Source organism: Hyperolius riggenbachi, chromosome 3 (genome assembly GCF_040937935.1).
Source record: "Hyperolius riggenbachi isolate aHypRig1 chromosome 3, aHypRig1.pri, whole genome shotgun sequence".
Taxonomy (NCBI): Eukaryota; Metazoa; Chordata; class Amphibia; order Anura; family Hyperoliidae; genus Hyperolius; species Hyperolius riggenbachi.
The window spans coordinates 101,187,403-101,199,587 of record NC_090648.1 but is presented as its reverse complement, the minus strand read 5'-3'; positions in this window follow the sequence as shown (position 1 = coordinate 101,199,587).

Genomic DNA, 12,185 nt, shown 5'->3' with positions numbered 1-12,185 from the left:
GCAAGGAAAAAACAGAGCATTACTACAGGGAACGGACCCCAACGTGTACCCCCACGACTCATAGGGACTTTCACTGAGCATTCACACACGGTTTTTGAAATCGTGAAACACTACTGGCCTATACTCACTAAGGATAAAGATTTGTCCAGATGTCTCACATCAAATCCTTCCATTACATACAGACGGGCACCAAACCTTAGGGACATGCTGGTCCACAGCACGTTTTCTAAAACCATAGGACAGTCCAAGACCTGGCTACCGACTAAACCGAATGGCTCCTTTCGCTGTGGAAGATGCAAGGCATGTAAATATATGCCCACGATAAAAAGATTTATTGCCCCAGGAAATGGAAGGGATTTTGAAATAAGATCATTCATTACATGTGACACTAAAACTGTGGTGTATGCAGCGAAATGTAAATGTGACCTTATGTATGTAGGTAAAACAACTCGAGCCCTTAAAGAAAGGGTCCTGGAGCACATCGGTGACATAAAACACAGAAATGATACGGCAGTGGCCAGACATATGAATACAGTACACCCCCTCTCCAGATTTGATATAACCTTTTGGGGGATACAGCACTGGAGAACAAGCATAAGAGGGGGAAATACAGACAAGAAACTAACACAAATTGAGTCCCAGTGGATATACCGTTTAAACACAATAGCCCCCAATGGCCTTAATGAGGATTTTAACCTAGCTTGTTTTTTTATAGATATCTGGCAGTTCAGTACCTGCTGTGTGGTCTGCACTGTATCATACATATACCTACTGGCCGAGGTCTAAGGGTAGAGATATTGTAATAAGAAGAACATGTACATTGAGCTATAGAAGTTTCATCCAGACCAAATGTAAATAGACGATATGCAATGGAATTTGAAGTGTAGATGAAAGTGCATAGGGCGGTTGCGCTGTCTATTATCATTTTTTATACTGCACCCACATTGCACCATGCATGTATTGAAGAGAAGTGTACACGACTCGCTGTGATATGCAGGGAACAACCTGCAACCACAGAAATGTAATAAGGCATTGTAAACTGACAGCCTGTATTTCAGTGATCCCCATCTGGTATCTACATAGATCCATCAACATACGGACTGTGTAGGCGTCTAATACGGATGCATTTTTTACATGCACGCGCGCTGGCACCCAGAGAATGGGGGAATGCGGAGTCGTTAGCATGTTCAATATATATGTGATTAAGCGCTGATGTGGATGGGGGTGACATGACATACGCTTAGATATACACGCATAGCCGCATTCAGGGAGCAACTGCAACTATATGCGGAAAGACCACCTGATCATACGCACCACCTAGGCACAAAGCCAATGTTTACATGAAACGGAGTCTCCAATCACTATGGAAACGCCGCAACCGGAAGTGACGACGACCGGCCACCGGAAGTGCCGCTGCGTCACTCCTCCTGTGCGAATGGCGGCATCTGTTTGCTGGGACTGGGGCGGCTTTACTCCTAGTGAGAGATACAATGCACCCCGACCAGAGGCCAGGCAACAGGTATATCTTCATACATATGACACACCCCACGGGGTGTGTACGTAGAATGTCCTCAGTATTTAAGTGGGCACCGAACTGGGTGCATCAGCTCTGACAGGGGCGATTTGCTGGGGGAAACTTTGTTGGTGGGGGGTGCACTTTATTGCATTGTATATATGTATAGCAACTTTGAAAAAGCCGTAGGGTGAAACATGTCAGTTCAGACCATTTTGCAAGCACCATGTATATAGAACTTTGTAAATAGCACCACTAATGCTCTGTACCTCAGCTTATATAGGCAGATGATGTGTACTTCTACAGTGTAGTGCGGGTCGTATGTATTATGCCACTTCGACTTGACACTTCTGTACCACCACTGCCTATACACGTGCAGGATTGCTGAAGATATGGAATAGCTACACCACACCACACATGTGTGTGTGTGGGGGATAAGCAAAGACCTCCATAAGACTCAGTCTGTACACTAACTAGTGTCCATCTTGCACGCAGAAGCACCTTACCCAGGTGCCTCTCTACTTTTTACGATTTAATTGTACTTTTGTGAGCGACCGATCTCACCATACTTACCTATAGGGACTGTCCTCTTGGAGTGAGTGTATATCATTTTTTCCCTGGTATCAATTCTCGGCCAGTGTGTGGAGAAAAAGGTTAGTAAGGTAGATTAATTTATAATATTAGTTAATAATTCATTATGTAGAGAGTGTGGTTGTAAAAGTGGGCATGGTCTAAAAAGTGGGCATGGTCAAACAGTATATTTTTCTGTATAGGTTGCACTGCATCCTTTTATCATGTCTTACCCTATTACATTTCCCCATTTGACCCTTTCCCCCTTTCTTAAAACGTTTTTTTCCAGTAGCCTAGTGGCATCCCAATATGCTTTCCTGGCAGGGTTGCCCAAGGTTCTCCAATACCAGAGATTTCAAATTGCCCCCCCCCCCCCCCATTCTGCCCACCCTAGTATAGGTAGTGGACATTCTCCCAGTTTTAGGTAGGCCCCTTCCAATATAAGTAGCGATATGTGCCCCAGTCTTAGGATCCCCCCTGTAAAGACAGCCAGAGGTGCCTTCCTCTGGCCCTCTCGCATAGGTAGCCAGATGTGCCCCCTGTAATAGGCCCCCTATAGGTAGCTAGACATGCCCCCAGTATAAGGTCCCCTCTCCCCTAGTATAGATAGACATATGTGTCCCCAGTATCTGCCACCCATCAGTATAGATGGATGTGTCCCCAGTATCAGCCCCCCAGTATAGCCACAGCCAGATGTGTTCCCAGTATCAGCCCCCCCCACCCTAGTATAGCCAAATGTGTCCCCTGTATTTACCCCCCAGTGTAGATAGCCAGGCATGTCCCCAGGATTAGCACCCCCCATTATAGCCAGATGTGTCCCCAGTATTAGGTTCTCCCCAGGATCACCAGAAGTGCCCCCAATATCAGGTCCCCCCCCCCCCCAGTTACCCATATGCAGGGCCGGCCTTAGGTTTCACAGCGCCCTGAGCGAAACCTGATTTTTGTGCCCCCCCCACCTTTCATCATCTTCCCATGTGCACACACACAGGCCCATATGCAATTCAGCTTTTCTCCTGAGATATCTCCTAGGACAGTGGTTTCCAACCTTTTTGACGTTGTGACACAAATGCTCAGATCTCTGTGACACGTCACATATGTTTAATAGAAAAAAATACTATTAATAACTATGAATGGATGGAAAGAGTGCATTAGCCTGAATACACTAAAAATTAAAGGCTAGAACCTTTCAGTATAGGTAGGTAGCCAGGTATAGGTGCCCCAGTATAGGATCTCATGTGTAGGTGCCCTCAATATAGGTTTCCAAGCATAGGTGCCCCCAGTATAGGAAGTCAGTTGAAGGTCTCCATCCCCACCCATAGGTAGCAAGGCGTAGATGCCTCCAGTATAGGTAGCCAGGTGTTGGTGCCCTCAGTAAAGGTAGCCAGCAGTAGGTGCCCCCAGTATAGGAAATCAGGTGTAGATTCCCTCAGTATAGGCAACCAGCTATAGGTGCCCCCTTGGAAGCCGGCGCCCTGAGCGACCGCTCCGGTAGCTCAGGTCAAAAGCCGGCTATGCCCATATGTGCCCCCAGCGGTGAGTTTCACCCCTCCCCTCCTCAGATGTCCCGCCCCCCAAGTATAAATAGCTAGATGTGCCTTTCCTCCCAACCAGGCAGCCTCCCATGCACAGTTTGATTAAAAAAGCAGGTGCAAGAAGCCTGGGACCTGGATATTCACCCTTGTTTTAGTTCACTGAATCATTACACAGCAAAGCAAAGATTATGTTGAGAGCTGGTAACTTTAAAGATAGCAAAGACAGCTCCCATATATTATCCCTGAAAGCTCCCCTTTAATTCTACTCTGCTTCAGTGGCATTTAGTAATGTGTTTCCAGGTGGTGGATTTATCATCCCTTTATTGCCTTACAGTCACCTAGAAAGATACAGAAGATTAGATAATAAAATCTCATTACCCAGATTGTCCAGAAACAGATGTTGCTGAGATGATGCTACATTACTTAATTAATATCTAATGATACAATTAATTACAATTCTCAGCAGAATTCATTGGCTGGTAATTATAATGAAAACAGCCTCATAATATAATCCGAAGTTGTTAGACCAATAAAATCATATTAGTATAAAGTATCGATTAAAAATGGAGGCTGTAATCATACAATGTGCCACTTTACCCAATGCAGCATAATAGCCGCCTAGTCCAAACCAGAACTTATTTATAGTTTCATTTGGCACAGATGTTTTCTTTCAATGCCTGAAGTAAAAAATCGTGCTTACTACTGTACAAATACTCGTCTCATTATGGCTTTGAGGCCCGGTGCACATCTGCGTTTCAAGCCAAACGGATCCGGTGAGCGGATCCGGTCTCCACTTCACTGGATCCGGATGGCTCTGTGCCCACTGCCAAATGGAAGTGAAAACGGATCTGATCAACGACTGATCGGATCAATTTTCACTCAGTTTTGCCGGCAAATACATACTTAATGTTCTGTAGCAGCCGACGGTAGAGACTTCCTCTTCTTCTGCTGTGACTACACAACGCCTCATGTGACTAGTCACATGACGCGGAAGAAGACGGAAGCATCTACCGCTGGCTGCAACAGAACATTAGGTATGTATTTTACCCTCCCTCACCCACCCGCCCGGCTGTTGCACCCTCCCTCCATCGCTCAGGTTCGCGTCCCCACATCCCCCCATCCCCCGTGGAATGGTTCTTTTCTTTACTAGTGTGAAGAAACGTTCCATTTTCAATTGCCCCAATGTTGCAGCATTTTTTGTCCGGATCCGTTCCGCTGGGCAGAACAGTCTAGAAAATTAGGGCCTGCAGCAATTTTTCAGTCGGGGGACCGGAACATACGAAACGTATCCGTACCAACGGACGCATATGAACGGTCCAATAGCTTAACATTGGGTCATTTCACATACATTCCATTTGTACAGTATACATTCCGGTTCCGATTCGCAAAAAAACGCTAATGTGAATTGGGCCTGATTCAAGTCCCTTTGAGCCTGATCAAATTCACTGGTTCTCCTAAGTTTTCTCCAAGGAGATAATTTTTCTTCTTCTGTTTAAAATAATTGTTCAGTACTCAGCCATTGAAAAAAGTAAGTGAAAAAGTACTGTCAAAGTTATTCTGATTATTCATTATTTTCTTGCTTGCTGGTGGCTTAAAAGTAATTTTATTGATAAGATGGGAAAATATCACCTAGAAGAAAACTTCGAAGAAAAAGTGAATTGAATAAGAGCCTATATCCTCTCAAAAAATGCTGAAATAGTGTAAGTTGATGCCCATTCTGTTATTCAATAGCAAAATCTTATTTTTTTGCTCCTCCTGACACAAGTACACGTTTCTGCCCTGGCTGATAAAAGTCACATAGCAAAGCTTTAGGCCTCTTGCACACTACATGCGATTCCGATTTTTTTATACAATCCGTTTTTTGACTCCAATTAAAAAACATATCAGCATTCAGTATGCAGTATTTTTTTTAATCGGAATCATAAATCGGAAGTTATAAAAAATTGGAATCGCATGTTGTGTGCAAGAAGCCTTCACTACTTTCGGACCGCAGTGATTGAAATCGGTTTTGGTGGGCTCCTGGCTGGCAGGGCGTAGATTTCTATCACTGTCCGCAGCCCGCATTCGCCGTTTCCGTCTGCTGCTCAAACCCAACGTTTTTCTCACCACAGCTCACAGGCTCTGCCTGTCTCTATGATGGCAGAGCCACGTGAGCCGGTCAGGAGCCGATTTCATTGGCTCCTGGCTGTGTCTATCAATGTAAGCCGCTCCCATTGGCTTACATTGATAGACACGGTCACGAGCCAAAGAAAGCGGCTCCTGACCAGCTCACATGACTCTACTGTCATAGAGAAGGCAGAGTCTATTTCCTGAGGAGCCCGGCGTGCGGCGATGACGGTGGTTGCGGTTGGTATGCGTTGCAATTCGTCGGGATTCCGACCTTCTTGTAACAGCGGACGGTCTCTGGTCCTTAAGGGGGAAGAGACCACTGGTACTTAACCTATTTTGGTTCCTGGACGTAGAAACTACGTCCAGGAACCATGCGCGCTCCCACACACTCCCGCGGCCGATCGCGCGCGTGCACGCGCGCTCCCGGCCCGCGGTTCGTTAGCCAGGCAATCAGTGAATCGGGCTATGGTGCCCGATCACTGATTCCTCTTCCCCGCTGAAAAAGCGACAGCTTCTCTCGGAAGCTGCGCCTTTTCTGGCTGTTACCTCCCCCATGCGCCGCTCTAAGCGTATGTTACGCTTAGAGTGACGTCATGTAAACAAACTCATGGCCGCCATCTTGTGGCCAAAAAGTAAAACTACAACTAAAAGTTAAAAAAAATAAAAATTAACACGCATTTACATTATAAACCTATAATTTACATCCCACCCTTCCAAAACTACCCAAATAAAATGTTTAATATAAAAAAAAAAAAATTACAATAAAAAAAAAACAACATGTAAATATTTACCTAAGGGTCTAAACTTTTTAAATATCAATATAAAGATGATATATTTCTATATTTTTTTTATTTTAAACTTGTAAATAGTGATAGATGCAAAACTTAAAAAATGCACCTTTATTTCCAAATAAAATATTGTCGCCATACATTGTGATAGGGACATAATTTTAATGGTGTAATAACCAGGACATATGGGCAAATACAATACATGAGTTTTAATTACGGATGCATGTATTGTTTTAAAACTATAATGGCTGAAAACTGAGAAATAATGATTTTTTCAGTTTTTTTCTTATTCTTCCTGTTAAAATGCATTTACAGTAAAGTGGCTCTTAGCAAAATGTACCCCCCAAAGAAAGCCTAATTGGTGGCGGAAAAAACAAGATATAGATCAGTTCATTGTGATAAGTAGTGATAAAGTTATAGGCTCATGAATGGGAGGTGAACATTGCTCAAGTGAAATCGACGGAACGCGAATGGGTTAAGTGGTTAAAGGGAGTCTGTAGTGAAATTTAAAAACAACAACAGATAGTTACCTAAGGAGGGAAAAGGCTTTGGGTCCTATAGAGCCTTCCCGTTCCTCTTCTCGTCTTTCCTGCGCTGGCTCTCCTGTTAGCAGTCTCCGACTGGTTGGTTGGAGACAGCTCTCTTCTGCTGCGGATGGGCTTCAGAAGTCTTGGGGAGCAGTAGGGCTCCCGAAGACAGACCGCTCCATACTGCGTGCAAGCACCATCTCTCACGCACTCACGCGTGCTCAGTACAGAGCCGCCCGAAGACGTCCGAAGCCTCTCGAAGCAGGAAATTTAAACGGAGGAGCCTGTGAGGGAAAGAGTGGATGAGGTGAGGTACTGGGAGGCTCTGTAGGACCCAGAGCGCTCCCTTTCCTTAGGTAAGTATCTGTTTAAAAAAAAATTGCTCCAGATTCACTTTAAAGGTGCCCACTAATCATCCGATCTTTTTCATCCAATTTTTCCAAATCTATATAATATTATTATTGATTTATAAAGCGCCAACATATTCCATGGAGCTGTACAAAGTAAGAAACAAAATACAGAATCGGTACAAAATACAGAATTGGCAATTGCAGTGGCAAAATTGATATTTATAAATGTGTAACAAAATCCAAGACACACAAGGGAGAGAGCCCTGCCCTTGGGAGCTTACAATCTAAAGGATAAGAGATAAGGGAAAACTGAATTCATATATGGAACAGATAATTTAGGCAGCCTCCTTATATTGCATAAACATGGTAAGATTGGATGACAAAGATTGGATCATTAGTGGCCACCATTACTGACAATTTGCTGAAAGCGCTGCTGATTCTTCTCCTCTTAAAAGAGAAAATGATGGTTTCCATCAAGTCCCATCACAAAAAACAGCGCAGAAGAGCAGACTTGATGCCGGCCATGTGGTCTATGGGCATAGTATTGGCAGCGGCCCAGCAATGTAGAACCAGAGCTATTTCTCCCTGAGGTTTGCATCCGGAGTGCTGGGAATAAACCAAACTGTGCCCCCTATCCGCCTGTCCCTCTGGAATCTCCTGGAGCCGGTCCACTCACATCTGGGAGGGCTGCCAGGAAGCAGTCTGCGCAGATAATACATCACATTATGCAGTTTCTAGTCCTAGGCAGATGTTTCATTTAGAATGCTGCATTATTCAATTAATTTCCTATGATACAGTCAGTTACGGCTCTCCGCGGTAGCTAAAAGAGCCCTTGACAATAATTAGGAAAACAGACAAGTAATAAACAGATTGCTCAGGTGCGAGCCAAACCAAATGAACGTTCTACATGTAAGAGTCTTCCGCCACTCCGGAGGGACCCGGAATACAAGCAAATGAGTTCATAGCAAGCGCGGAGATGTGAATAAAGTGCTGTGTAGGAGAGTGTAAACTCCTTACTGCAGCTAATCAGAAACTCACACGCAGGCATGAAATCTATTGCATGAAGCTCTCGGGGCCTCCGCTGCTCAAAGAGCTTTCTCTCTTTTCCTAGAAATTTGCCTGAATTTATAACCTGCTATAAGACTGCATTTTAAAAATATGCTGTCCTTAAATTCAGATGAACAGTTGCTAGACATTTTTTATTAAAAGGTGGTTGTTGTTTTTCTATATTCGGTGCTGATTTTTATTCCACTTTTTTTTACAATCTTGTAAATATAAATTATTTATTATGACCGTAACAATCATTAGTCTTATTCTGGTTTACAAGATGAAACATCCAAGTCTTTTAACAAAGGAAGGGCAAAAAATTAGCCCACGTAGTCGCAGGGGGGCCTGGGGTATAAGTGGGCCTGTTACTGGGGTGCACTGGTGCAGAGAAGCGAACTTCATATTGTACCTCGTTCCGGCAGAGGACTGTGAGAACGCGGAAGAGCCGCCGCCATGATTCAGCGGCAGGCGGCTCTTTCCGCGCACAGACGCGCTACACACACGGAGAGGCAGCCGCCTCTCCTCAGCATGAGGCGGCTGTCTCCGTGCAAGCGTCTGCAGGGCACGCAGAAACCGCCGCGTTGGACGCGGCGGTTAGTGCCCATACCCCCGCTGCGGAGACACCGCAGAGCGGGGCAGTTGTGGCTGGGACTCGTAGTCCCTCAGGTTTGAGAGTGACGCGCGCGCGCGCACTCAGGAAGAATTTATGTTAACACAGAACTAGTCAGCTGACCAGGCTGGTCAGCTGACTCTGACTCCTCTTCCCATTGGTTCAGCACTTAGGGAGGTGCTGGGAAGAGGGTCAGGTATATATACTGCTGGCTGTTCACTTGCTCCCCGTCTGGCGTTGCGTTCACATATGTGGGAGCACCCAGATCCGTAGTCAGATCCGTTAGTGTGCCGGGACCAGCTGGAGCTGTAATCCTACACTAAGCTAGATTCTGTTGATAGCTTAAAGTACTAGTTTGATTGTGATTATCTGTTATGACCTTTGCCTGTCTCGACTATCCTCCTGAACTCTGACCTTGTACCTCGTTATATCTGATACCCCGTTGCTGAAACCTGCCTGTACTTTGACTCCGCCTCTGCCTCCTGATTTTGTACCCCGATATTTCTGACACCCCGTTGCCGAACCCTGCCTGTACTTTGACTCCGCCTTTGCCTACTGATATTGTACTTATCTGTCCGTCTGTTTACGACCTGGCTTGTCCGACCTCGAGAACCGACCTCACGATTGGAGGCGGTTCCCCGTCCTGTTAGTGACACTTCCGCCTGAGTGTCACTTTCGGACCTCCCTTCCCACTGTCTGTCTGACTCCTCCCGTCTTGGAGAGCTCAGACCTGCGGAAGGAACCTGTGCAGTTCTCCTTGCTGCACTGAGGCTTGTCCTCTGTATTACTGTTGCACCAATCACAACACTCTACTCAGGTGACCAGAGGTTAGCTAGTATATTGGATTATCGGTGATACTGCAGATCACATATAATCTGGTATACGTCTGTATTTCCCGTGATACTGCAGATCACCGGTAATCAGACCTCTCTGTGCTTCACCGAGCGTTACAGAACGCCAGACCACAAAACCGATGGAATCACGCGCTGATCCTCTGACTGTGCTTGCCACTTCGGTGGATAACATTCATCAAGCACTGGGCCAGCACAAAGCCTTAATCGATGCTCTATCAGGCTCTGTGAAAACCCTCCAGACGTCAGTTGATTCAGTGCGATCCCCTCATAGTGATGACATACGTATGCCTGTACCTGATAAATTTTCCGGCCACAAGTCTGACTTCCGGAATTTCAGGAGTAGAGTGTTGTCGTACTTCGAGTTAAGACCCCGATCCTCGGGGACTGAGACCCAACGGGTCATCTTTATTAAGACTTTGTTGACTGGGGACTCCCAGTCCTGGGCATATAACCTGCCTCCTACCGATACCGCTCTGACCTCGGTAGAGGAATTCTTTAAGGCCATGGCCATAATCTACGACGACCCTGACCTTGCTGCGTCCTCAGAGCGGAAGCTCAAACTTCAATCTGGTATACGTCTGTATTTCCCGTGATACTGCAGATCACCGGTAATCAGACCTCTCTGTGCTTCACCGAGCGTTACAAGGACAGGTCCTCTTTACTTCCTTTTCAGTATAGCAGCTACACTACAAAGGAACTGAGAGAAAGTAAAGAGGACTTGTCCTCTGCCTTCATCTCGAGGTACAGTATGAAGCTCTGCTGCTGCACTACACTGCAAATTCTGCAGGGGAGTTGCACAAAGAAGATAGCTGCACACATATGGGTGGGGGGAATGGCATTCAATTTTAATAGTGGGGCCCAGGATGGTTTAGTTATGGCCCTGGACAAGTGATGGTACTTTGGCTGCAAAATGCCTCTATTCAGTCAGGCTGCCTGGAGAAACAAGTATGAGTTATTGTAGGATTAGGATTTTTCCCCCATCTTCAAGTAACCTGGGCCCCCCTCTCTCCATACTCATCTTCAGGGGCGGTTCTCCCATGATGCACGGTGAATCACGCGCTTCACAGCGGCGACAATTACTGGGCGCCAAGCCAGCACCTGTACTGTGTACACACACAGCATGCACAGGCTGCCTGTTAGAAGCTTTGGTTACTAAACTGCTGTATATGTGTAAACATCCTGTTATGTCCTTGGGTTTTAAAACAGGGTTCTGCATGGAGTTTGCATAAGTGTTGAAACTGTCACAGTTTCTGAAATTCTGTAACTTTGAGTTACCCCCCCCCCCCCCCCCACACACACACACACACACACACACACACACACACACACACACACACACACACTTAGCAGGAATGATGAGGAACAGGCACACTTGCCCACTGAACACTAATGATGGCCAGGTGTGGTGGCTGCACTTTGGTTGGGGGGATGCTGGGGTATTTTTTGTATTTATAAAGCCCACTGATACCAGTGATGATACATGGGGTAAATTGTTGCAGTTTATATGTGTATATTGCTGTGTGTCATATGTGAGGTAATTATTGCATTTCAAATGTGCCGGGGCAACTGCCTTGAAAACACCCAAAGTCCACGCTCAGGGCCGCCATCAGAAATTTTGGGGCCCCTCACACAACATCAAGCCTGGGCCCCCCTACAGACTGCTGTGCACGCCCAGTACAGTGCCCCAGTATAGCCAGTACAGTGCCCCAGTATAGCCAGTATAGTGCCCCAGTATAGCCAGTACAGTGCCCCAGTATAGCGCGCCAGTATAGTGCCCCAGTATAGCTAGTATAGTGCCCCAGTATAGCCAGTATAGTGCCCCAGTATAGCCAGTATAGTGCCCCAGTATAGCCAGTATAGTGCCCCAGTATAGTGCCCCAGTATAGCCAGTATAGTGCCCCAGTATAGCCAGTATAGTGCCCCAGTATAGCCAGTATAGTGCCCCAGTATAGCGCGCCAGTATAGCGCCCCAGTATAGCTAGTATAGTGCCCCAGTATAGCCAGTATAGTGCCCCAGTAGTGCCCCAGTATAGCCAGTATAGTGCCCCAGTATAGCCAGTATAGTGCCCCAGTATAGCTAGTATAGTGCCCCAGTATAGCCAGTACAGTGCCCCAGTATAGCCAGTATAGTGCCCCAGTATAGTCAGTATAGCGCGCTAGTATAGTGCCCCAGTATAGCGCGCCAGTACAGTGCCCCAGTATAGCCAGTATAGTGCCCCAGTATAGCTAGTATAGTGCCCCAGTATAGCCAGTACAGTGCCCAGTAAAGCCAGCACAGTACCCCA